Genomic DNA, 23,265 nt, shown 5'->3' with positions numbered 1-23,265 from the left:
AAAAAAATCAAAAGTAACTAAATACTAAGTAAAAAGGAATGGCTAATATGCTGCTATCTGAGAGACAGTCAGTGTTTTGTTTTTCTATTTTGGAAACCTTTGCAACTGGTTATCCTAACTTGAAGAAAACTGTTGTTCGAAAATGTTATTTCCTACTGCCTCAGGGCATACTATCCTTTTTCTCTTTTAAAGGTATTCTTCAGAATACTCTTCTCCCAGTTTGAAAAGCAGCAGGGAGTCAAGGTGTGGAATTAAATATGCAGCAATTTGCCACTCCCTTTAGGCCCTGCCTCAGTTACTGCAATAGAAAATGTCTGGGGATAAATCCTTGTGTGGTAGGTTCAATCCTCCTAGTGAAGATTATGAAGGGAACAAAGAGAGGGTACTTCCACTCCTCAGAGAAAGGTGTTCCCAAAAGGTTAAACACTAATTCAGGACAAAAAGAAACGAATATTTAAAAAGATTAACTCTGAATGATACTTAGAAGGTCAGTTGTTTGATAGGTAAGAGAAGGAGCGAGGGAGTGCAGACCTGGGCTTGGCTGTATAACCTTGGGTAGGTAACCTAAACTTCTTTGAACCCCTGCCCTACTTAAAGAGTTTGGACCAAGGATCTCTAACGTTCTTTCATCTCTAAAATTCTATGGTTCTGTGATTCCGTTGTTTGAGATGGGCCATTCTGTTGATTTCCTAGTCTCCATGAGGGAGGTAACTAGTCTCTGGGAGTGGAACTGACTACCTTGATGGAGAATTATCAACGCAGAGGTGGGTGAACTTGATATTTACGGGGGTTTGGACCACAGAGATGCTCTTGGAAAATTTCCACGCGGGCCTTTTCCTCGTTCTTTAACCTGATTTTTACAATTCCCTTGACCCTTTGGGATGGGGGAGCGGGAAGGACCTATTTTAGACTAGGATTGTTCACTTTAAGCATTTCCCCTTATTATTAGACCTTAAAAAAAGAAAGAAAAAAAAAAAGCCAAGAAACAGATCCCAAAGGGGTGGCAGGGGAAACTATGATTACGGGATCTCGAAAGGCCTGTAAAATCCGCTTCCGCATTTTCAGCCTTTCTTTGGTGTTAGGATCCTTTTACAATATATATTTTTGGCGGAGTGGGCCGAAGACTGAGGTTCGGAACAGTAAAGGGGGCGCTGGCGTGAGGGAGCTCCGGGTCAAACTCCCGCCGGCCGCCAGGCGGGCTCGAAGCTATCAACACAAGGGCGCGGCCGCGGGCGGGCGGGCCCCGGGGAGGGGCTTCACAGAGGCGCCGCGGGCCGAGCCGAGCGGGGCCGCCCGGGCTCGGCGCGCAGAGCGGCCGGGCGAGCGGTGGCGCTGCGGAGGCGGCGACCGAGGCCGGCGGGCGCGGAGGAGGGGCCCGAGAGTGGGGCGGCCGGCGGTAGCCGCCTCCGTGACGACTGCCGGCAGCGCAGCGACCTGAGGAGACCGAGCCGCGGGCCCCGCCGCCGCCGCCGCTCCCTGTTGTCTTCCTTCTCCTCTCTCGGCGGGGGCGTCAGGAATGGGCCCCAACCGCCGCGGGCCCCGCACCGCGCGCCGCCCGTAGGCCCCAGCAGTGGGAGGCCGGCCGCCCGACCTCTCACCACCCCTTCGCCCTAGCCAAGCCGTCCCCACCCCAAATCCCCGGGAAGGAAGATGAGGGACACGGGCCCGGCGCTCAGCAGCCAGAGCAGCAGCAGCAGCGGTCGGGGGAGGGTGTTTCGCCGTTTCCTCTCAGCCGCCAGGACAAGATGGCAGCGGCTGCGGAGAGGGGCTGAGCCCGGGCTGGGTGGTGCCGCCTGCTGAAGCGCCTGGCTCCCTGTCCCCGACACGGCCCCGCACCCACCCCGGACATGCTCAGGGCTGCGGCCGCCCGAAGAGGGGAGAGCGCAGGCCTCTAGGAAGGTAAGGGAATAGGGCGAGGGGCGAGGGGCGAGGGGCGAGGGGCGTCCCCACCCCGGGGCGGGGGGACCGGCTCCACCGGCCGCGCCTGCGTTCCGGGGGGGGGTGGCCAGCGGGGCCCTCCCCCGGACCCTCGCGGGCCCGACGTCCCCGGAGCGGCCCGCACCCGTTGCGCGTCCTGCACCCCCATCCGCATCCCCTGTGCCCTCATGCCCCGCGTTTCCGTCCCGGTCCCCGCGGGGTGGCGGGGCCAGGCGTCTCCCTTGAGGCCGGGGCGCCCCGGGCCCGAGGCCGCCGGACGCGGGGGCCGCGCGTGGTTCCTGCGCGCGGTGGCGCAGCCTCGGGGAAGCCGCGCTTGGGCTGGGCCAGGCCGGGCGGCCCCCGCCGCCCCCTGCCAGGGTTGCGCAACGGCTCTTCCCAGCAACCGAAGTTTTGTTTAGTCCCACATGGGGCCTCTTCCCTCACCGCAGCCTGGGCCGTCACTACGGAGACCTCTTGTCTTTCATTAAAGGGGAACAAACACAAACACACGCACGCACGCAACTTGAGCGCCGCGGCCGATGGCTGCGTCCCTGGCTTTGTGGCCCAGTCCCCAGCGTCGCCGAGCGGCGGGTTTGGAGGGTGTCACCTCTGGGGACGTGAGTGCGTGTGATTGTTGGGGAGGAGAAATGTGATCCGCCGCTCCGCGTCCCCCGCCGCGGCCTGAGGAAGGCGTGGCGGCCGCGCGGCGGGTCTGCTGCCGGCGTCTCTCGTTAGGGTGGCGGCCGCCCGCTTCCCTTCGCGGCGCTGGGAGAACTCGCGGAAAGACTTTGGATGAGCGAGAATGTATGTTTTCCTGTCGGGAGGGAGACGGCTGTTTTAAAATGGTATGTGGCTCTTGGCCGAAGCCTGTTGTTTCCCAATCTTATCTCTGCTTGAGGAATTGCGCTTGAAGGGTGTGTGCGTAAATTACCTTGGACCTGTTACAGAGCAGTCATAACACGTTCAGTCCTTGAACCGTGTTTTCACAACCTCTTGCTGCCCTGTTAGAATTTATTTTTCCACCTGCCGTTCGCTGCTTCTCATTAAAAGGAGCTCCTTTTAGCAACAGTGAAGTTTTTCAGATTATCGTCTAGTTTACAGGGCAAGCTCATGGTTGGTTCTGTTGTCAGCTTTGATGTCTCTTTGGTCTAGGGCCAGAAAAGTTAGCTGGTAGAGCAGCCTGTGCCTGTGTTTATGCATACCTTCTAGTAGTTTGGAGATGGGGGCGAATTTTTTTTTTTTTTTCTATTTTAGGTATTTGCTTGTTAGGTCTAGCTTCTGAAGTGGAAGGATTTATATTTAAACCATTTCAGTTTATTTCCAAGATTTAATTGCTGGGCGCTTTAAAATTTTAAGAGATTCTCTTGATCAAATTTTTGATGCAAACTTTTAAACAGGATCGTTTTTTGTTTGTCACCCAACCAAAGACATTTTAATCCTGCATTCTCATTTGATTTTTCAGAAGCTAGGCATGCCTCACCATATGTTTGATAAGTCTAGATTCTGCTTATGCTTGCAAGTGCGGTGCTAATTTTATACAGTGAGCCATGATAAGATTTTGATAAGTCATGATTAAACTTAGTATTTAAGTAAACAAAATAAGACTGACCTTTTTTTGAAACATAGTTTTTATAGTTTTGTTGGTTACCTTATGTCTTTATATGCCACTTAAGAGTAATTGAAATGTAACCAACCAAATAAAGTTCCTTACTTTTAAATCAACAAAGTATTTTTTGGTATATTTATGGGTGCATTCCTAAAGTACAGGGAACTCTTATTTATGAAACATAATGCTCAACCTCATTGAAGTTTATTTTTCTTCTATTTTTGAAACTTGTTTTTAATTTGTGTTAAGGTAAAGGTGTGCTGATATATTTGATACTTTGGACATTTCATTGTGCAGTTTTTTCTGCATTTATGGGAAAATTGAAAAATTTGTTCCTTAATTTTTTATACTCTAGGGACTGTATTTAAAAATTTTTTTGTGGAGAACCTTAGATTAAAACTATGTTTTAGAAAGATAAAATGAGCTTGAAATCTAGAACAGAACCAGCCATTAAATATTTCAGATTTATATTTGGACATTGCTGACCAGCTAAACATGCATATTAGGCAAGCAGATCATAACATGGTGAGCCAGCCTTAGTCTATTGTCATAATATCTTTTCCATTGAATTTGTCATTATATTGCTTATAAACTAGTCATTGGCTTCTGGGCATGGAGTTTTAGAGTCACATAAAAGTGGATGGTTTTTATGAGATAATTCTTCTTGTAAACATGCTTGAAAAGAAGTTTCAGATCATACTATTTTAATTTTTTGGATCTTCTGTCATGGGGTATCATAAAACGGTGCAAATTACAGAGGTAGATTGCTGTAGTTAGTATGGCAGGGCACATAAGTATTTGTTGAATGCAGGTTATTGAAAGCCCGCCCCCCCCCCTTTTTTTCTTGCAACTTAAAATAGCAACAGCTGTCAAGTGAACTTTTTGATTGAGCTTCGTTTTAAATATTTGATACATCAGCATTGAGGGCATCTATATGTAAGGGTGGAAGAGGAAAATGTAAATTTCAGAGTGCTAAAATGCTGTTTCCCAAGCCTGTTTCACATCCATTGAGTGGAATACTTGTTTGCATGTTATTTTCCATTTGAATATTAGAATGACTTATTCTGGTAACTTTTTTTTTTTTTAACATCTTTATTAGAGTATAATTGCTTTACAATGGTGTGTTAGTTTCTGCTTTATAACAAAATGAATCAGTTATACATATACATATGTTCCCGTATTTCTTCCCTCTTGCGTCTCCCTCCCTCCCACCCTCCCTATCCCACCCCTCTAGGTGGTCACAAAGCACCGAGCTGATCTCCCTGTGCTATGCGGCTGCTTCCCACTAGCTATCTATTTTACATTTGGTAGTGTAAATATGTCCATGCCACTCTCTCACCCTTTGGTAACTTTTTTTTTTTTTATGTGAGTTGTTTTTGTTTTTGTTTTTTTAAATTTTTATTTATTTATTTATTTATTTATTATTTTTGGCTGTGTTGGGTCTTCGTTTCTGTGCGAGGGCTTTCTCCAGTTGCGGCAAGCGGGGGCCACTCTTCATCACGGTGCGCGGGCCTCTCACTATTGTGGCCTCTCTTTGTTGCGGAGCACAGGCTCCAGACGCGCAGGCTCAGTAGTTGTGGCTCACGGGCCTAGTTGCTCCGCAGCATGTGGGATCTTCCCAGACCAGGGCTCGAACCCGTGTCCCCTGCATCGGCAGGCAGATTCTCAACCACTGCGCCACCAAGGAAGCCCCCTTTGGTAACTTTTGAAGTTAACTTTCTTAATATGCTTTTCTGATTGTAGCAGTTCACCACTGAGGGTGATGATATGGTAGATTAGAATTGCATTATTGGTGGTTAGTTAATTCAAAGGTTTGAAAAATAGTTTCCATTGCAACTTTACATACATTTGAATTTGGAGACGAAAATGTCATGGCAATATTTAGATTTAAAGGTATTCCAAGGAACTGTGAAATTTTCCACATTTAAAAATATTCCTTCAGAATTATTCTTGCCTCTTAACTATTAAAGGACATAAAGTAACTTGCTACATGATTACATTGTTGCTGCCAAAAGAAATCTTCATGTATAATTTCTGGGTTTGCAGCTGTCCTAATTTCCTAATATCTGAAGTTGAAAGTCCCAGTGTGGTATGTTTAAATTGGAAGTTACTTTTGATGACAAATTCCTAGAACTTTGTTAAAATCAAGGAAGCTGTCAGTGTATTTTATTATTTTTGAAAGGGTGTTCCCTCCCGCCCCCCACCCCCACTTGCTGAAAGCTGTGTCATGGGGAACCCTTTCTGTATGATACATATGTAAGTCTAAATAAATTATTTGAAATGTCCTTACTGGTTCTGGATTCAACTGCTTAAAAAAATAACATTTTGTCTAGTACCTTTAAGCATTTAACATAAGTTGAATATAGGGAATATAGATTTGGAGTAGAAGTTTTGAATCAGTGGAGGATTTTAGGATAGCCAAAGCACTTATGTGACCGACTTGAGGAAATACAGTCCACTTCTTTTGGCTGGGTTGGTATAATTAAGAGTGATTTGGGGCTTCCCTGGTGGCGCAGTGGTTAAGAATCCGCCTGCCAATGCAGGGGACACGGGTTTGAGCCCTGGTCCGGGAAGATCCCACATGCCGCGGAGCAACTAAGCCCATGAGCCACAACTACTGAGCCTGCGCTCTAGAGCCCATGAGCCACAACTACTGAGCCCACGCGCGGCACCTACTGAAGCCCGCGTGCTCTAGCGCCCGTGCTCCGCAACAAGAGAAGCCACCACAATGAGAAGCCCGCGCACCGCAACAAAGACCTAACACAGCCAATAAATAAATCAATAAATAAAATTGTTTAAAAAAAAGAAAGAGTGGTTTGGGGAAGAACAATTTAATGTTAGAGTGCTGCTTCTGTAGCTTTGTCACAGCTGTTGTTTTGGGCTTTATCTTAATCACTGTTGGGACCAAGGTAGAACAGATATTTAGAGGATGTATGTAATACACTTTACCTAAATGTTTGTTGAATTAGGCCTTGACTGATTTAGCAGATCATGCTGTTCTCCTCAGTTGATACTTGGGCCATGTGTCACTACACAAAGGCAACATATTGCCTAGATTCTGAAGCATACCACTGTATGCTAGGGTGTTAGAGCCTCTGTTCTTACTACTTGTGTGGAAATTAAAAGAACTGGATGAGTATTGGAAATACTATATTTTTAGGATGGCATTTGTAGTTTGGGGACAGCTAAGTCATTAAACTGATTTACTTTGTGTTTTATATTTAGTTGTTAATGCCAAGTCAATACTTTAGAAAGCTATCTTATTCTAACAGAGAAGTCTTTGAAGTGAAACAAACCAAGGATAATATTTTTTACCTGAAATGTATTTTTTTTTGACCCAAATAATTTCTCTAATTTTCTGAGAACTTTTCACTCCTAAGGGAGACTGAATGGGAGGGAAGGTAGGGGGACAGATGAGGTAGAAAAAGCTGGGCTGTAGTGGGGGTGACTTAATTGGATTTGGGAGACTTAGAAATCTGTTTTGATTTAAATGTTCAAGTTGCTAGAAACCACGGTTCTCTTAGTTATAATGTCAGTGAAATATTGTGGTAGCTGTTAGCAGGGGCTAATCTTCATTGTGGTGCGTGGGCTTCTCATTGCATTGGCTTCTCTTGTGTGGAGAATGGGTTCTGGGCGTGAGGGCTTCGGTAGTTGTGGCACGTGGGCTCAGTAGTTGTGGCTCGTGGGCTCTAGAGTTCAGGCTCCGTAGTTGTGGCACACGGGCTTAGTTGCTCTGCAGCACGTGGGATCTTCCCAGACCAGGGCTCGAACCCGTGTCCCCTGCATTGGCAGGCAGATTCTTAACCACTGTGCCACCAAGGAAGCGCCGTCTCTTCTTTTGAAGATTAGATTTCCGGATACTTTTTCATGTTGCATTTTCTTTGCTGCTTTGTCTTTTTTTTTTGTCTCCTTAACCAAAAAGGTTACACCTAAAAGAAGTGGAGATGTAGAGAAGCATAAAGAGAAGTATAATACTTTGCTCCTTTGAGCTCTCCTTTTTCCTTTAGGTAAGGATCTAAATTGTGAAAGACTGATTATTTAGTATAACCCTTGGTCACATTGAAAATAAAGGATTGCCAGAGGTGGTCAGATAAATTCTTTATTTTATATAATTATTAATGCTGGAACACCTTTTCTAATTGGTAAAAAAATTGTTTAGGCTTGATTGATATTGAAATAATCAAATCAACAAAATATGAGTCACTGTCTCCCCCTCTTTAAAATTTTGTAGTCATTTATTATAAACTATATTTGATTACATATGGCTTACCAAGAAAATTGTCTTTAGAATTTGATAGAAAATATAAAACTTGGCTGCATTTGACTAGCCAGTTATTCCCTTTTAGAAATTAAAAAAAGTATTTGATTTACTAAAAACACTAATATTAGTTTTAAATTCAACTTCTTCCTACTTTGTTGTATATTATTCATAAATTAAACAAAATCTGTTGCAGTTTTTAAAAAACAGAATAGTAAACTTTGCAGAAAATAACTTGCTTAGAAAATGTTTTCTCCCCTATAAAGCAATTATTTTAAAGGCGTAAAAATTTCATTTGTGCCTACTTTGACTGTGTGTTATCTGTTTAATAATACAGTAAGAGTCTTGTAGGTTTGGTAGACTATACTACTTTAGATAAATAATGCTACAGTCTTAAATAGTTAATAAGTCAGATGGACTGATAACATATTGAAAATTGAACCTGACTTTCTACAGACATTTTTTTAGAGTATAATTTAATACTTCTGAGGACTTTAAATCTGTAATTTATTACAACTTCTATTGAGGTTAAATAGGGCACAGTGACTTAAAATCACAATTGAAATTACAGGTTATATGCTAGATAGCCTATTGCTATGATGCTACGCTTTACTACATTCTCAAAACAAAACAAAACAAACACATTTTGAGCCAACTTGTAATCAGTTTCATCGGAGACAGTACAACTATCTCTATAGTATATTAGTTGTAGTTTTGTATTTTAAGTTAGATAAGAATAGTATTGGGTTTAAAAGTGTTAGCTTTTTAATCTGGTTAGTATGCTTTAAATATTTTTTTGTAGCTAGATCACAGACTCTGACCGCAAATAAATGAATTTTATTATGGCAGGTAAAACAATGATAAAATAAGTGTTTGAAAACTATATTATCTAGTTTGAGTGCCCATTAAGTGCAAGGTGTACTGTGCTGTGAATGAAGAGAGTAAGACATGATGATCCCTACTTTGAGGAAGTAAATTTTATTTTTACCAGTTATTTTTACCAGTTTAGTAGTATAATTGCCTTATAGAGACGTGCTGTATGTTAATTTAAATGAAGGAGTTGGTCATTTCTCAAATATGGTTAATCTAGTTCTCTTGTTCTCTCAGGGTTTTTCCTTCTGAACATGCACAATTCTTGCATTGCCTGAGAAAGTTGTTAAAGGTTTGCCTTTTCTAACTATATTATTACCTTCTCAGTTTGGAGTACAGAGATCTCCAAACCTCTCTCTTATGCCACCTGTGGAAAGAAAATAGGTGAAAACAGCGTATAGATAGAATTCCATTTTACGGTACTTTAAAAAATATTGAAATTGCTAGCTGTAACTTATTTTGAAACCACTATTCAGAAGGGATATTATTTGTGTAGTTAATTTGTGTAAATCCAAAGTCTGTTTAACTTGGAGTCCTTAAAAACAGTCGTGCAAAGGGCAAGTATTGTGTTGCTCCTATTATAGTTGTATATGATATATTCTTTTTCTTAAAATAAATAAATAAATTTATTTATTTATTTATGGCTGCGTTGGGTCTTCGTTGCTGCGCGCGGGCTTTCTCTAGTTGCAGCGAGTGGGGGCTACTCTTCGCTGCGGTGCGCAGGCTTCTCATTGCGGTGGCTTCTCTTGTTGCGGAGAACCGGCTCTAGGTGCGTGGACTTCAGTAGTTGTGGCACTCAGGCTCAGTAGTTGTGGCTCGTATGCTCTAGAGCGCAGGCTCAGTAGTTGTGGCGCACGGGCTTAGTTGCTCTGCAGCATGTGGGATCTTCCTGGAGCAGGGCTTGAACCCATGCCCCCTGCATTGGCAGGCGGATTCTTAACCACTGCGCCACCAGGGAAGTGCTGTATGATACATTCTTTACGAGCTTTGACAATTTGGTAACATTTTGATATTTTATATATGTGTATTTAAAATTGAATTCTTGGTTTTTTTGGTTTTTTTGTTTGTTTGTTTTGTTTTGTTTTTGGCTGCACACCCCGCAGCTTGCGGGATCTTAGTTCCCCGACCAGGGGTTGAACTCAGGTCCCAGCAGTGAAAGCACCATGCCAGGGAATTCCCCAAAATTGAATTCTGCATGGAAACCTACTTAGGGTGTTAGGGACTATAGCATAATTGGTTTGCCAATAGCTTTTTTTTTTTTTTTAATTGGAGTATAGTTGCTGCCAGTAGCTTTTGCGTAGAAAATAGTTGGAATGCTTGCTTTGTGAGTTGCCCTAAGCCTAGTGTGGCGTTGCTGAAAGTATTTCTAGTGGCTACTTTGTAACTTGTAAAATCTCTTTAAAGTATCTCATATCTGAAGGTATATCTAGCTTGAAATTGTTTCCTATTAATCTGACTGGAAGAAAATGAAATACCTCAATTTATAACCTGTTAAAAGGTAACCTAATACCTTACGTTTTGGGGAAGGGTTACACTAAAAAATATAAAATAGTATCTGAACTGTTCCTTGAGGTCAGAGACCATGTCTTAAAGGTTTTCTTTATATCTCCTAAAGTGCCTAGTTGACATTGGGGAATCAAATATAATTATTATAAAAGTAATCAAATACAGGCATTCTATACTCATATCCTTTAATCAAAGGATAGCGTCTTTATTGAGTAGCTTGACAGGTACCTCACCAAGCAGTTGTGAATGTGTCATAGACACATTTGAGTTCCCAAAACTCTCCTCTTCCCCTCACTTCCTTAATTCTAACAGATGAGTCTATTTCTCATGTAGAGGTTAACAGGCATGAATTACTCCAAATTTCCAACCCTCTACCTCTGAGCATAACTTCTACCAGTACACACTTTGTGTTTTCACTACACTCTCAAGAAAAGAAATATCTCCTTCCCTCCAAGATTACTCCCTATTCTCTCTTATGGGTTTCATCCTGAATTGTGTTTTTCAGCATCTTGAACCTGTCCGATAACTTCAATTTCCCCCTTTTTCTTGGCCCTTTTTCTTCAGCCTTTTAAAATGGTCAGGTATCTGGCATCCTTAAGCAGCCATCTTTTAATTGTGCCTCCCCAGGTCTGTGGACCTATCTTCCTTCCCTACTCTATTTCTTCCACACTTCGTAATGTGTACTCTAGCCTCTACTTGAATTTCTACTCACTTCTTAGCTCTTGGCAGTGTAGCTCTCTGTCCATGCCACTCTAGTGAAGTCTGATTTCAGGTAATGATAATGGCTTAGTGATAATTTTTACTCTTTGAATTTGCAAGGTTTCTATGAATAAATAATATTTTAAGTGATAACATTGTTATAAAATAACCATTTTGGCATATTCATCATGTATAATTAATATGTAATCATTACTTTTATAGCTGAGATTTTATCTAGCCTCTTATGCAGTTGCCTGAAAAATGACATGAGGTCAGTTTTGGCCAATAAGAAATTTTTAGTTATTATCTGAGAATAAATTTCTCATCAGTAAACTATAACTACTTTTTGGCCATTTTCAAATGATTTAGCATGTTTTTCTATATTTTATGCCATGGGATCAATAGCTAGCCTTAATTTTGAACTTAAAATGTATTAGATATTACTTAGGCAACTTCAATCTGAACTAAACTTTCTTTTTTAAAAAATTTATTGGGCTTCCCTGGTGGCGCAGTGGTTGAGAATCTGCCTGCTAATGCAGGGAACACGGGTTCGAGCCCTGGCCTGGGAGGATCCCACATGCCGCGGAGCGGCTGGGCCCGTGAGCCACAATTACTGAGCCTGCGTGTCTGGAGCCTGTGCTCTGCAACAAGAGAGGCCGCGATAGTGAGAGGCCCGCGCACAGCGATGAAGAGTGGCCCCCACTTGCCACAACTAGTGAAAGCCCTCGCACAGAAACGAAGACCCAACATAGCCATAAATTAAAAATAAATAAATAAATAAAAATTAAAAAAAAAAAAAAAAGAAAGGTACAGAGTGCTTTGAGTATTAAAAAAAAAATTTATTGAAGTATAGTTGATTTACAATGTGTTAATTTCTACTGTACAGCAAAGTGATTCCACTATACATATATACATATATATATAGTGTTTTTCATATTCCTTTCCATTATGGTTTATTATAGGATACTGAATATAGTTCCCTGTGCTATATAATTGGACCTTGTTGTTGTTTTTTGATTTTTTTAAATATTTTTGTGGCCTGCCCATTGATTTTTTAACAGCATATTTTAATCAACAGAAGGTATTAATTGTGATGTTTTGTTTGTTTTTTTAATTAATTAATTAATTAATTTATGGCTGTGGTAGGTCTTCGTTTCTGTGCGAAGGCTTTCTCTAGTTGCAGCAAGTGGGGGCCCCTCTTCATCGCGGTGCGCGGGCCTCTCATTATCGCGGCCTCCCTTGTTGCGGAGCACAGGCTCCAGACGCGCAGGCTCCGTAATTGTGGCTCACGGGCCCAGTTGCTCCGCGGCATGTGGGATCTTCCCAGACCAGGGCTCGAACCCGTGTGCCCTGCATTGGCAGGCAGATTCTCAACCACTGCGCCACCAGGGAATCCCCCTTGTTGTTTATTGATTCTATACACAATAGTTTGCATCTGCTAATACCAGCTCCCAATCCATCCCCCCTTCCCCCTTGGCAACCACATGTCTGTTATATCTGTGAGTCTGTTTCTGTGAATTAAACTTTCTTTTTTTTTTTTTTTGAATTAAACTTTCTTAATCATCTTTTTATCTTTTTATATGTTTATGGCATTAAAAACCCTCTTTAGCCAGATAAATCTGAATAAGTTTTTGTCATTATAATTCTGATACATATAATTGTGTAGTATCCTATATGACAGTGTGGCTTTTTACACCAATATAAAAATTTTTTTTCAGTGTGTTTCTGTGGAGCTTGTAGAAGAAATATTTATGTGACCCTTGCTAAATGCATATAAATCTGCAGTTTTAGTTCACAGCTTGTTATATGCAACCCAACAATGTCACTTTAAGAAGTTAATGATTAGTGGTAGTCAGAGCCAAACAGAAGCAGTTCTGATAATTACTAAGAATTCAGTGTCCTTTCTTAGAGAGTACTTTGTTTTTTAAAAAATTTATTTATTTATTTATTTTTGGCTGCATCGGGTCTTTGTTGCTACACGAGGGCTTTCTCTACTTGCGTCGAGCGGGTGGGGGGGGCGGGTGGGGCGGGGTGGCTACTCTTCTTTGTGGTGCGTGGGCTTCTCATTGCGGTGGCTTCTTTTGTTGCGGAGAGCAGGCTCAGTAGTTGTGGCGCATTTGCTCCGCGGCATTTGGGACCCTCCCGGACCAGGGCTCGAACCCGTGTCCCCTACTTTGGTAGGGGGATTCTTAACCACTGTGCCACCAGGGAAGTCCCATCTTTGGGAGTACTTTTGAGAAGCTGATTGTTTTCTTTACTCTTTAGGGCTTTATGAATTACATTGTTCTAGTTTTTTCTGGCTTTCTTAAGGATACCTTTTGTGAATCTCTGCCCTGTCCTCTTCCTCAAATTTTTGTCATGAGAATAAGAATGAGATCTTTATTTTTCTTAACATAGTCTCATTTTTGTTCCTTCTGTTGTTTCTCACTTGATACCATAGAGAGTTTCCTGAAGCACAGGATTTCCTGATGCCATTGTGAAAGATCATCCTCAGTTCATAAGGTATATATGACATTTAAATTTTGAAACTCAAAGGTTTCTGCATTTAGAAAGGTTTTTGAAGGTACTTCACTAAATTCCTAAAAAAGGGCATTTATATAAAGCGGCATATCTGGCAACCAAATATGAATAGAGAAAACATAATTGTAGGGAAGAAAAAAACAGCTTTGGATTTAGCAGTGTAGGTCACATCATGACCATGTAGGGTCTTAACATAATTTGGAAAGAACAAGTAGTTGAATTTTTTGTTCCAGTTTATTTTTTCAAGCCCTAAAATGTTTTTCATAAAGATTTTTTAAAACTAAAAGTACTAAAATCAGGCTTATACAGCTGTAAATTTTTGTCTTTTCAGCTCTTAGAAATGCAAAACTGTTGTTAGTGTGTGCCTGGTAGGGGGGCAGCTACTGTTACCACTTCACACTGGTTTTTTGTTTTTTTTTTTTTTTTTAAAGAAATTCGCGTTCATTTATTTATTTATTTATTTATTTATTTATGACTGTGTTGGGTCTTAGTTTCTGTGCGAGGGCTTTCTCTAGTTGTGGCAAGTGGGGAACCACTCTTCATCGCGGTGCGCAGGCCTCTCACCATCGCGGCCTCTCTTGTTGCGGAGCACAGGCTCCAGACGCGCAGGCTCAGTAATTGTGGCTCACGGGCCCAGTTGCTACGTGGCATGTGGGATCCTCCCAGACCAGGGCTCGAACCCGCGTCCCCTGCATTGGCAGGCAGACTCTCAACCACTGCGCCACCAGGGAAGCCCCCACACTGGTTTTTAGACTTCTAATTCTTGTAGCGTACGTTACTCTGGAGTGATAGTACTCTTTGAGTAGTACTGAATGTAGAATGCTGTACAAAGGTGAATGTAAAAGTTGTTTATTTAGCATAGCCCATAATTTAGAAAAGTTTTATAGAACTTGACCTTTAATTCTGTAAATGTTCATTTAGAACTTTGAACTATTATCTCTTACAAAAATCTTATTTGTCAGCATAATCTTTTCCTTTATATTGCTTTATCAACAGTGGACATTTGATCAAATTATTAATCTACGATTCAGCTTCCTCTGAATTGTTTCAGAGGTGTTTTAGGTTAGGAGATATTCTTCTGGTAAGGATCATTTGACCTTTGCCTTCTTAATCTTTAATAATTCAGGTTCTAAAGGATTTTTATAAGAAATAAAAGTTTTGTGGTGGTTCTTTTGGGACAAATTTCCTACAAAGTAGAAAATAATTCATTTGGCTTTCTAGTAAGGGAGTTGTTCATAACCTAAAGATGTAAAGCTGTTTAATTTTTCTAGCAATCCATTGGTAGGTATTGGTATTGATAGATATTGTGTGACGAATTTAAATAAAGTTTACTTTTGTACATGTTTTATAAACCAGATGTGAATTATTAATCTTAAAGTTTACTTCAATAAAGAGTGCTTCAGGTGAACTTTTCATTTTTATTCAACTTTTCTGTCGATGTTTCCATTTCTGAGTTTTGATTTTTATATAGCTTTAAAAAAAATCTAGAGAATTATATGCTTTAGTAAGCGTAGTTCTTAAGCACTGTTTTTAATTAACTCTTTTCTAGCCTTTCTAAAGTAAAAACTTGTATTAGCAGGGTGAATTCTAGCAGCTTTGAAATGTCCAACAGATCACTTTCTGTTCCAAAAGTTGGAATGTTTTGCTAAGTCAGATGAAGCTTGTTATTTAACATGCTGATTTGTGTTATAGTCAACACATTCCCTAGATGCTTTGCTCACAATACTGCTGGAAAATACCCAAGACTTTAGTGTTTTCAAATAAATGTTTTGTGAGTACCTGAGACAGCAGGTTTATTTTATGAAGCTTTACAATTTGTGGTGGTTCATTTATATGAAAAGGTTTCTTACATGAGATGTTTTAGTGTCAGTAATTTCCTGGATATAATACTGGTAAAATGACCTGTTTAATGATATAGGTATTAAAATGTCCAATGAAGAGTTAAACTTACTATTCACACTAAAAACTTATTTTCTAGTGTACCTTGTCTTTTATTTCTAAGAAGACATGCTGTTTTGTCTTTTATAAATACGCACTTTAAACAAAGTAAGTGAAAAATGGAAGTGTAACTAGATACTGCTTTTTATTGCCTGAATATTGCTAGACATATAGTTCCATTTTTAAATTCCTATTATAGAGCCTTGTATAGACTAGTACTAAGGTTCTCTGTCTTTCAAGAATGAAAAGACCTTTTTAGTTGAATTTATTGGACCTAAAATACTAATTTTAGTCTCTGTTGATTGAAGAAATTGCATAATGACCCAAAGCTCCAAAAACCAAAGTGAATTAAGTAATACTTTTTTTTTTTTTTTTTTAATTTTTGGCTGCGTTGGGTCTTCGTTGCTGCGCGCGGGCTTTCTCTAGTTGCGGCGAGCGGAGGCTACTCTTCGTTGCTATGTGCGGACTTCTCACTGCAGTGGCTTCTCTTGTTGCGGAGCGCAGGCTTTAGGTGCGTGAGCTTCAGTAGTTGTGGCTCGCGGGCTCTAGAGCTCAGGCTCAGTAGTTGTGGCTCACGGGCTTAGTTGCTCCGTGGTGTGTGGAATCTTCCTGGACAAGGGCTCGAACACGTGTCCCCCGCACTGGCAGGCAGATTCTTAACCACTGTGCCACCAGGGAAGTCCCAAAGTAATACTTCTAAATGAAAAGATTTCCTCTCACTGTTTATGAATACTTTTTTTTTTTTAAATTAGTGCTGGCACATGATCCCACGGACTTGCTCTGTGCCTGAGAATTCTGGATTTTAGGTGATCTGGGCCATGCCTAAGATATTCAGCAGTTCATTCCCAAATGAGTAACCCTTGAAGAGCAGCCTTGTGTAAGAAAAACATTATTTTATGCCTGTCACTCATATACTCTTTTTTTTCTGTTTAATTTGTCACTTGACAATAATTCAGACCTACAGAAAATTTACAAGAATAGTACAAAGAATTCCTCTATATTTTTCACCTAGATTCTTAAAATGTTAACATTTTACCCCATTTGCATTTACCTTTTCTCTCTATATCTATTTTTTTCCTTCAACTTTTTGTAAGTTGCAGACTTGACGTCCATATACACCTGATTTTTTTCCTAAAAGCAAGATTGTTTTGTTTTATGTCTATGTTTTCTGTAATCTGAAAAGTTTCTCAGTCTTTGTGTTGTTTCCTGATATTGACATTTTGAAGAATACTGCCAGTTATTTTGTGGCATGGCTCTCAATTTGGATATTTGTTTTCTTGTGCTTGGAAGTATCACAGTGACATGTATTCCTCTCAGTACATCATACCAGGAGGCACATGATGTCGATATATATCCCATTACAAGTGATTTTAACATTGATCACTTGGTTAAGGTGGCATCTGCTGGTTTCTTCCTTTTGATTCGTATGTATCTTGTGGGAATGTACTTTGAAATGTATGACCATGAAGGGTCTTGCGAGCTAACAAATTAGCCATGGCTGCTGGCAGAAGATAGACTCTGAGGTCAGAGCTAAAGGACTTTCCTACTCAGCGATAGTGGTAGTCAGTGTGTCAGTATTTCCTGTTTCCCCGATTCAGTTCCTACAGGGTGCTGCAAACAGGGCCCGATGACTCCTGCACAAGAGGAGTTGCACTCCAGGAGGGGAACCCTAGGTTTAGGAAACTTTTATAAGGGGCAGTGAGCCTGCCTGACATGCACCCAAGAAGGAGTCATTATCTTTTGTTATCCTGGACATGAAACAACCTGCCCTTTGCTCAGGAGGAAGACGCTATCTCTACCTTCAAGACTGTTCAGTATACAAATATCCTTGAAAGGAGACTGCAGAACAAAGGCATTCAGTGTCCCTGCTTGCAAGACATGGAGAAACATGAGAGATCCATGGTGAATTGTCTCCCAACAATAATATCCTGTTATTCTTGAAACTTTCACCCACTAGTTTTTTTTTTTTCCCCCTTAAATTTTACTGGAGTATAGTTGATTTACAATGTTGTGTTAGTTTCAGGTGTACAGAAAAGTGATTCAGTTATACATATACATATATTCATTCATTTTCTCACCTGCTAGTTTTTGCATCCATTTATAATTCTTGTTTGAATCAATTATTATGATTGTTGCCAAATAGTTAATTTTTAATTCTATCATTCCTTTATGTTTATTAATTGCTTTTCCCTCTTTCCTGACTTATTCTTCACGTCCCTTACTCATGCCCTCTAGGATAACTTCCCAAGTAAACTACCTGAATGCAGGCCTTTTTATAAGAGTCTACATTTAAGGGAACTTGGGCTAAGTCACAAGGTACCTCAAACTCAGCATGTCTAAAATTGAGTTAATTTTTCCTCTCATTTCTCCTCAAAAAAAATTTTTTTTGTTAACATTTGGCTATCAGTTTTTCAAGCCAGAAACATGGTTGTATCAATTCCTTCCTTCCTTCACTCGTCACCAAGTTCTGTGGTTCTATCTCCTAGCTACCTATAGCTAACTATTGGTAATCAATACTCTCTCATTCTATTACTACTGCTTTTGCTCGGTCTCTGATCAACTATTATCTGGATTATTACCCTAGTCTTTAAACTGTTGTTTCTATTTTTTTTTTGGCCATGCTGAGCAGCATTTGGGATCTTAGTTCCCCGACCAGGGATTGAACCCTTGTCCCCTGCAGTGGAAGTGCAGAGTCTTGACCCCTGGACCACCAGGGAAGTCCTCCATTATTGTTTCTGTCCAGTTTATCCGTCACAAATTTGCCTGAGTAATCTTTCTAAAATACAAATATGATTATATGATTATATGATTTTTCTATTTAAAACCCTTCAGAGGCACCTCATAGCTCCTTACTATGGAAGACAAAGTTCTTCATGATCTTTCTTTTTTTTTTTTTTTTTTTTTTTTAGATTTATTTTTTTATTGATTAATTGATTGATTGATTGATTGCTATGTTGGGTCTTCGTTTCTGTGCTAGGGCTTTCTCTAGTTGTGGCAAGCGGGGGCCACTCTTCATCACGGTGCGCGGGCCTCTCACTGTCACGGCCTCTCTTGTTGCGGAGCACAGGCTCCAGATGCGCAGGCTCAGTAATTGTGGCTCACGGGCCCAGCCGCTCTGCGGCATGTGGGATCTTCCCAGACCAGGGCTCGAACCCGTGTCCCCTGCATTAGCAGGCAGATTCTCAACCACTGCGCCACCAGGGAAGCCCTGATCTTTCTTTTTAAGGTTGTCTTTCTTCTTCTCAAGGATCATCTTTTTTCTCCAGCTGCCCTCTCCACTGGCAGCAAGTTATGTTCTAGAGCAGAGCTTGGCAAATTTTCTTAAATGGCTAGATGGGAAATATTTTAGGCTTTGCAAGTGGCATATGATCCCTGTTGCATGCTTTTTTTTAAACCTTTAAAAATATAAAAACCATTCTTAGCTCGTGGGCCATACAAAAATAGTCTGGGTTGGATTTGACTAACCATAATTTGTGGTCTCCTATTCTAGCCAAATATAGCTAATATGTCATATTTTTCATTAGTCTCTGCTCTTGTATGTGCTGTTGGTTTGTGCTATTGGACTATCCCTCCTAAATAGCAGGCTTCTTTCCATCATCCTTCAAAATTTAGCTCAGATTAACTTCTTATTGAATACTTCAGTGCTCCTTCAGGGCATATGTTAATCATCCCCTTTTCTTTGCTGCCTGTGTGCTTCACACATCCTTATGTTACTGCCCTCATTAGTGATGTAGTTATGTGTATACATGTGTTTGCCTCTTGCTAGAAGGAGCTCATTGATGAAAAACATACTTCATTGCTAAATCTTCCTGCTCCTAAATGTCTTTACTTGATTTGAATTGAAAGAAAAATTTAAAAATTGAAAGAAAAATGGGATGAAATAGTGTATGGCTGATTGAATACGCTAATAAAATATATCTAAAATGGTTATATTTTTCTAACTTTTAAAGATACAATCAATTAAAGAGGTTATTCTATTCTCTGGTAGATCTTTTCCCCTTCTTTATTTAAAAATTAATGTAAATTTAGGCTATGAAAGTACAGAGAGTAATAGAACCAATTCCTATGCAGCTGCCACCCTGGGTGCAAAATAGTTCCTGCAGTTGAAGTCCCTCCTTTTCCCTTTCTTCCTGGCATGTTTATCATTTCTATGCATGATTTTATACTTTTACCACATACTTACTATATCTAAAACCGCAGTATCGTTTTGTCTGCTGCTGACTTTAAAATAAATGATACACACTGTTTTGCAACTTGTTTCTTGTTCTACATTGTTGTTTTGAGATTTATCCATATTGATATATATATAATTTCAGTTAATTCATTTTGTTGCATGTCTTTAATTCTAACATGCACAATTTTTCCCATGTTTAACATCTTTGAAATTGTGATACATCTTAATCAGTGTCTTACCCTTATAATAGGTATTTTTTCTTTTTTGTGGTACATAACTGTATGGTGACTGTGCTATAAGCCACAGTCATTGTGTATGTTGTATGAAAAAGCCACGCTACTATATCCATCCCTTTTCTGACAGTTAGGTTATTTCAAAATTTTATCATTATGCTGCAGTAAACATTATTTTACATGTTTTGTTGTACTTATGTGTGAGAGCTTCTCCAGGCAGGACATGTACCTGGGAGAAGACTTGCCAGTTATAGAGCACATCCATTTTCAGCTTTGCTTTCTAAAGTGGTTGTACTTCTTACCCTACCTAGTCTGTAAGAGTCTCTGCTGCCCTGCTCCTCTTCAGCATTGGGTGTTGTCCTACCTTTTGTCAGCCTGATGGGTTTAAAATGGCATCTTCCTGTAGTTTTAATTAGTATTTTTCTTATTACTAATGAGGTTGAAAATTTTTTTTAAAAAGCCTTTTGGCTTGTATTTCCTTACCTGTGAATTGCCAGCTCATACCTTCTACCCATTTTTTACTGTGTTTTGCCAAACACACTATGACTTCTTTAGATCTTTTGTCAGTTATGTATGTAGCCAGTGACTTCTCCATATCTGTGGCTTATCTTTACTGTATCATTTGATAAATAAATAAAAGTTTTAAGTTTTAATCAAGTCACATTTTCCAATCTCTTCCTCTTATAGTTTGTGCTTTTTGTATCTTGTTTAAAGAAAACCTTCCTTCCTTTCTATCAGAGGTTTGCGATTTGTTAAAAATGTAACATAACTTTTAAACTGAAAGGGAAAGATTCCTCCCCCCCCCTTTATATTTATCTTCTAGAAGGAAATTCTAGCACCTCAGTTGGAGACTAATTAGAGCCTGTGGGTGTGAAATTGTTTAAATGTAATGAGGGACAAATATAGCATTATAAACTTCTCATGATAAATTAACAGGTGGTCATTATAGGATAAAAATTTGGGAAATCACTAACTGGAGACAGTTTTGTGTCTTGTGTGTGTGTGTTTTTTTTTAATTAGTGAAGAACTCTCTTTTTGGATGGGGTAGGGTGAAGTGGGTAAACATACCAAAGTGAAGCAGATAGTTATCTGTTCAGTCCATACAAGATGTAAAGGAGTTATAAATGGCTTTATCTTTGTAGGCTGTACATGTTAAAGAACAAATAAGGAGTGACTAAATTTTGGATAAACTAACTTGATTATTTAAAAAATAGTATCCCAAAATTTGAATGTACAAGTGAAAATTTATGAAAGAGTTTTCCATTGAATTTAATTAACAATTCTTCCATTTCTTCCACAAAATATGATGTTTCTTTGATGTTGTTAGAAAAAACATTGGTAGGTTCATATGTATTTTATTGTCATAAATTAAAGTTTGGGTACTAATGAAGGTATATCTAGACTTTTCTTTTCCCTCAAGTAATTGAATCTTTAAACTTCAAACTTGCAACTTGAGAACGAGGCCAACCATCTGTTGTCAGGGATAAGTATGGTAAAGGTAGAATTAAAATATATGAAAACATTATTTGATAATCACAGTGGATGTAGCTATGAGACATTAAAAAAGTGAATTTGATGTAACTTTCATAGATTATTAACTCATTTATCATTTGAACAATATGTTGAAAATTAGGTCAGTTAGTTAGGGATTTAAACTTCAGCCCAAATAATACAGCTTTTGGTTAAAGGTTTTCATTTGTGGTATCACCATAATTATTTCAGGAGCTGATTTTTTTTGGAAATATATACAACAAACTAACATTAATTTAAAGTTATATTTGTGAGCTAATCCAAGATAAAATGGTTAAAGGGGCATTACAATAACAAATAGTTGTGCAATTTATAGCTTCGTTCAGTCACTCTAAGTAAAAGTGTGATATTTGTTTTTAACATTCTTCTCTATATTGGATGCCTTTCAGTTTTAAAGCTCTTAAGACAAATGTCATTTTATCCCTCAATAAAATGATGACAAATTTTCAGTTGAAACAGAAATGAAATTCTGATATTGTTTGCATTGTGTCCAGTTACAAGTATCAAAAAAATGATTCTGAATGAAACTTTATTGTAATGTCTTAATATCCTTTGAAAATATTCATGTGCCTGAAAATATTTTAAAAATGGAAAAAATGAAACTTTTTCTAAGTATATTCATGAAAGCAAAATTTTTAAGTCTATGGATAAACCAAGCTGGAACAATCTGTTATTTACATGAAACTAGATTATGGACAGTATTGTTACCTTGAAGATTTCTTTCTATCTCCTTTGATCTCTTTGCTTGTCAGACCTTATGAATCCAAGACATAATCATTTGTACAAACATTAGAGTTGTGATAAAACTGGTGTTTTTAATATCCTATAAAAAATAAGTGAAAAAAAAAATAAGTGAAAAGATTTGAGACTATAAAAGCTTGAGGCTTTCTTTATTCATTTAACTCTGTGCTAGACTTTGTGAGGAATGCAGAAGTAGTGTAAGAATGGCATCATTTCTCTTTGGCCCACTACCTAGATGAAGTAGGTTGACCCTGCTGTTTTGCAAAAGATTTTCTGCAGTTTTTTAAAAAAATTAATTAATTAATTAATTAATTTATTTTTGGCTGTGTTGGGTCTTCGTTGCTGTGCGCGGGCTTTCTCTAGTTGCAGTGAGCGGGGGCTACTCTTCCTTGCAGTGTGCGGGCTTCTCATTGTCGTGGCTTCTCTTGTTGTGGAGCACGGGCTCTAGGCGTGCAGGTTTCAGTAGTTGTGGCACGTGGGCTCAGTAGTTGTGGCACGTGAGCTCAGTAGTTGTGGCTCGCAGGCTGTAGAGCTCAGGCTCAGTAGTTGTGGTGCGCGGGCTTAGTTGTTCCACGGCATGTGCGATCTTCCCGGACCAGGGCTCAACCCCGTGTCCCTTGCATTGGCAGGCAGATTCTTAACCACTGCACCACCAGGGAAGCCCAAGATTTTCTGCAGTTTTGAAAGTCATTCTAATGATGCACAAACCTCCTTTCTTAGAATGACTAAATTACTTCATTTGCATGTGTTAATAAAAATGCTTTTGTGAAGACCACCTTCCCCAAAGTACTTTTACTTCTCTGAAAAAGTTTTGCCCTTTAATACTACCTCCCCTGAAGTGCTTCACTTCTTCAAAGTTCATCATACCGGAAATGTTTCAGGAAAAAGATTGAGAGCTACTGTATTCAGATTTAGAATTTTGGGTTCTTTTGCTCCTAAGCATCTTTAAAAATATTTTTGTGTGTTACATAAGAGAAGTGTTAATTTTGAATCTATTTTACTAGAAGCAGAGGAACTAGAATTTAGCAAGGAATATTGGGAGTTTGTGTGGTGGGAGATAATCAGAAAGAGATGGTAGATCAAAGGAAGAGATAATATTTTGAGGACAGAATGTGAAGTACTGTGTTGATATTGGCAGGTCAGATCTTGGGGTTTAATTGAGATGAGGGAAGGAAAGAGGATTATGAGAGGTGACTGGATCCAGATAAAGACCAGAATAGGATGATGAGGACTTGGTAGTAGGTCAGGAAGCAGTGGCTTGTGTGTGTGGGGT

General features: G+C 39.7%; 1 protein-coding gene across 4 annotated transcripts in view; it reads left to right on the top strand.

Annotated features, from left to right (window-relative positions):
* Positions 1 to 1,299: 1,299 nt before the first annotated feature.
* HIPK3 (homeodomain interacting protein kinase 3) overlaps positions 1,300 to 23,265 on the top strand; it is a 95,737-nt gene continuing 73,771 nt past the window's right edge. For 2 of the 4 annotated variants that reach the window (XM_057552510.1, XM_057552508.1), the window contains exon 1: positions 1,300 to 1,899. The gene's annotated coding sequence lies outside the window, so the exon portion shown is untranslated. Of the gene's footprint in view, positions 1,900 to 2,467; positions 2,763 to 23,265 lie in introns of those variants that run through there. The other 2 variants (XM_057552509.1, XM_007181043.2) reach the window with 2 other exon arrangements.

The sequence above is a fragment of the Balaenoptera acutorostrata genome, chromosome 9, assembly GCF_949987535.1.
Source record: "Balaenoptera acutorostrata chromosome 9, mBalAcu1.1, whole genome shotgun sequence".
Lineage (NCBI taxonomy): Eukaryota > Metazoa > Chordata > Mammalia > Artiodactyla > Balaenopteridae > Balaenoptera > Balaenoptera acutorostrata.
This window is presented reverse-complemented; position numbering and strand designations above follow the sequence as displayed.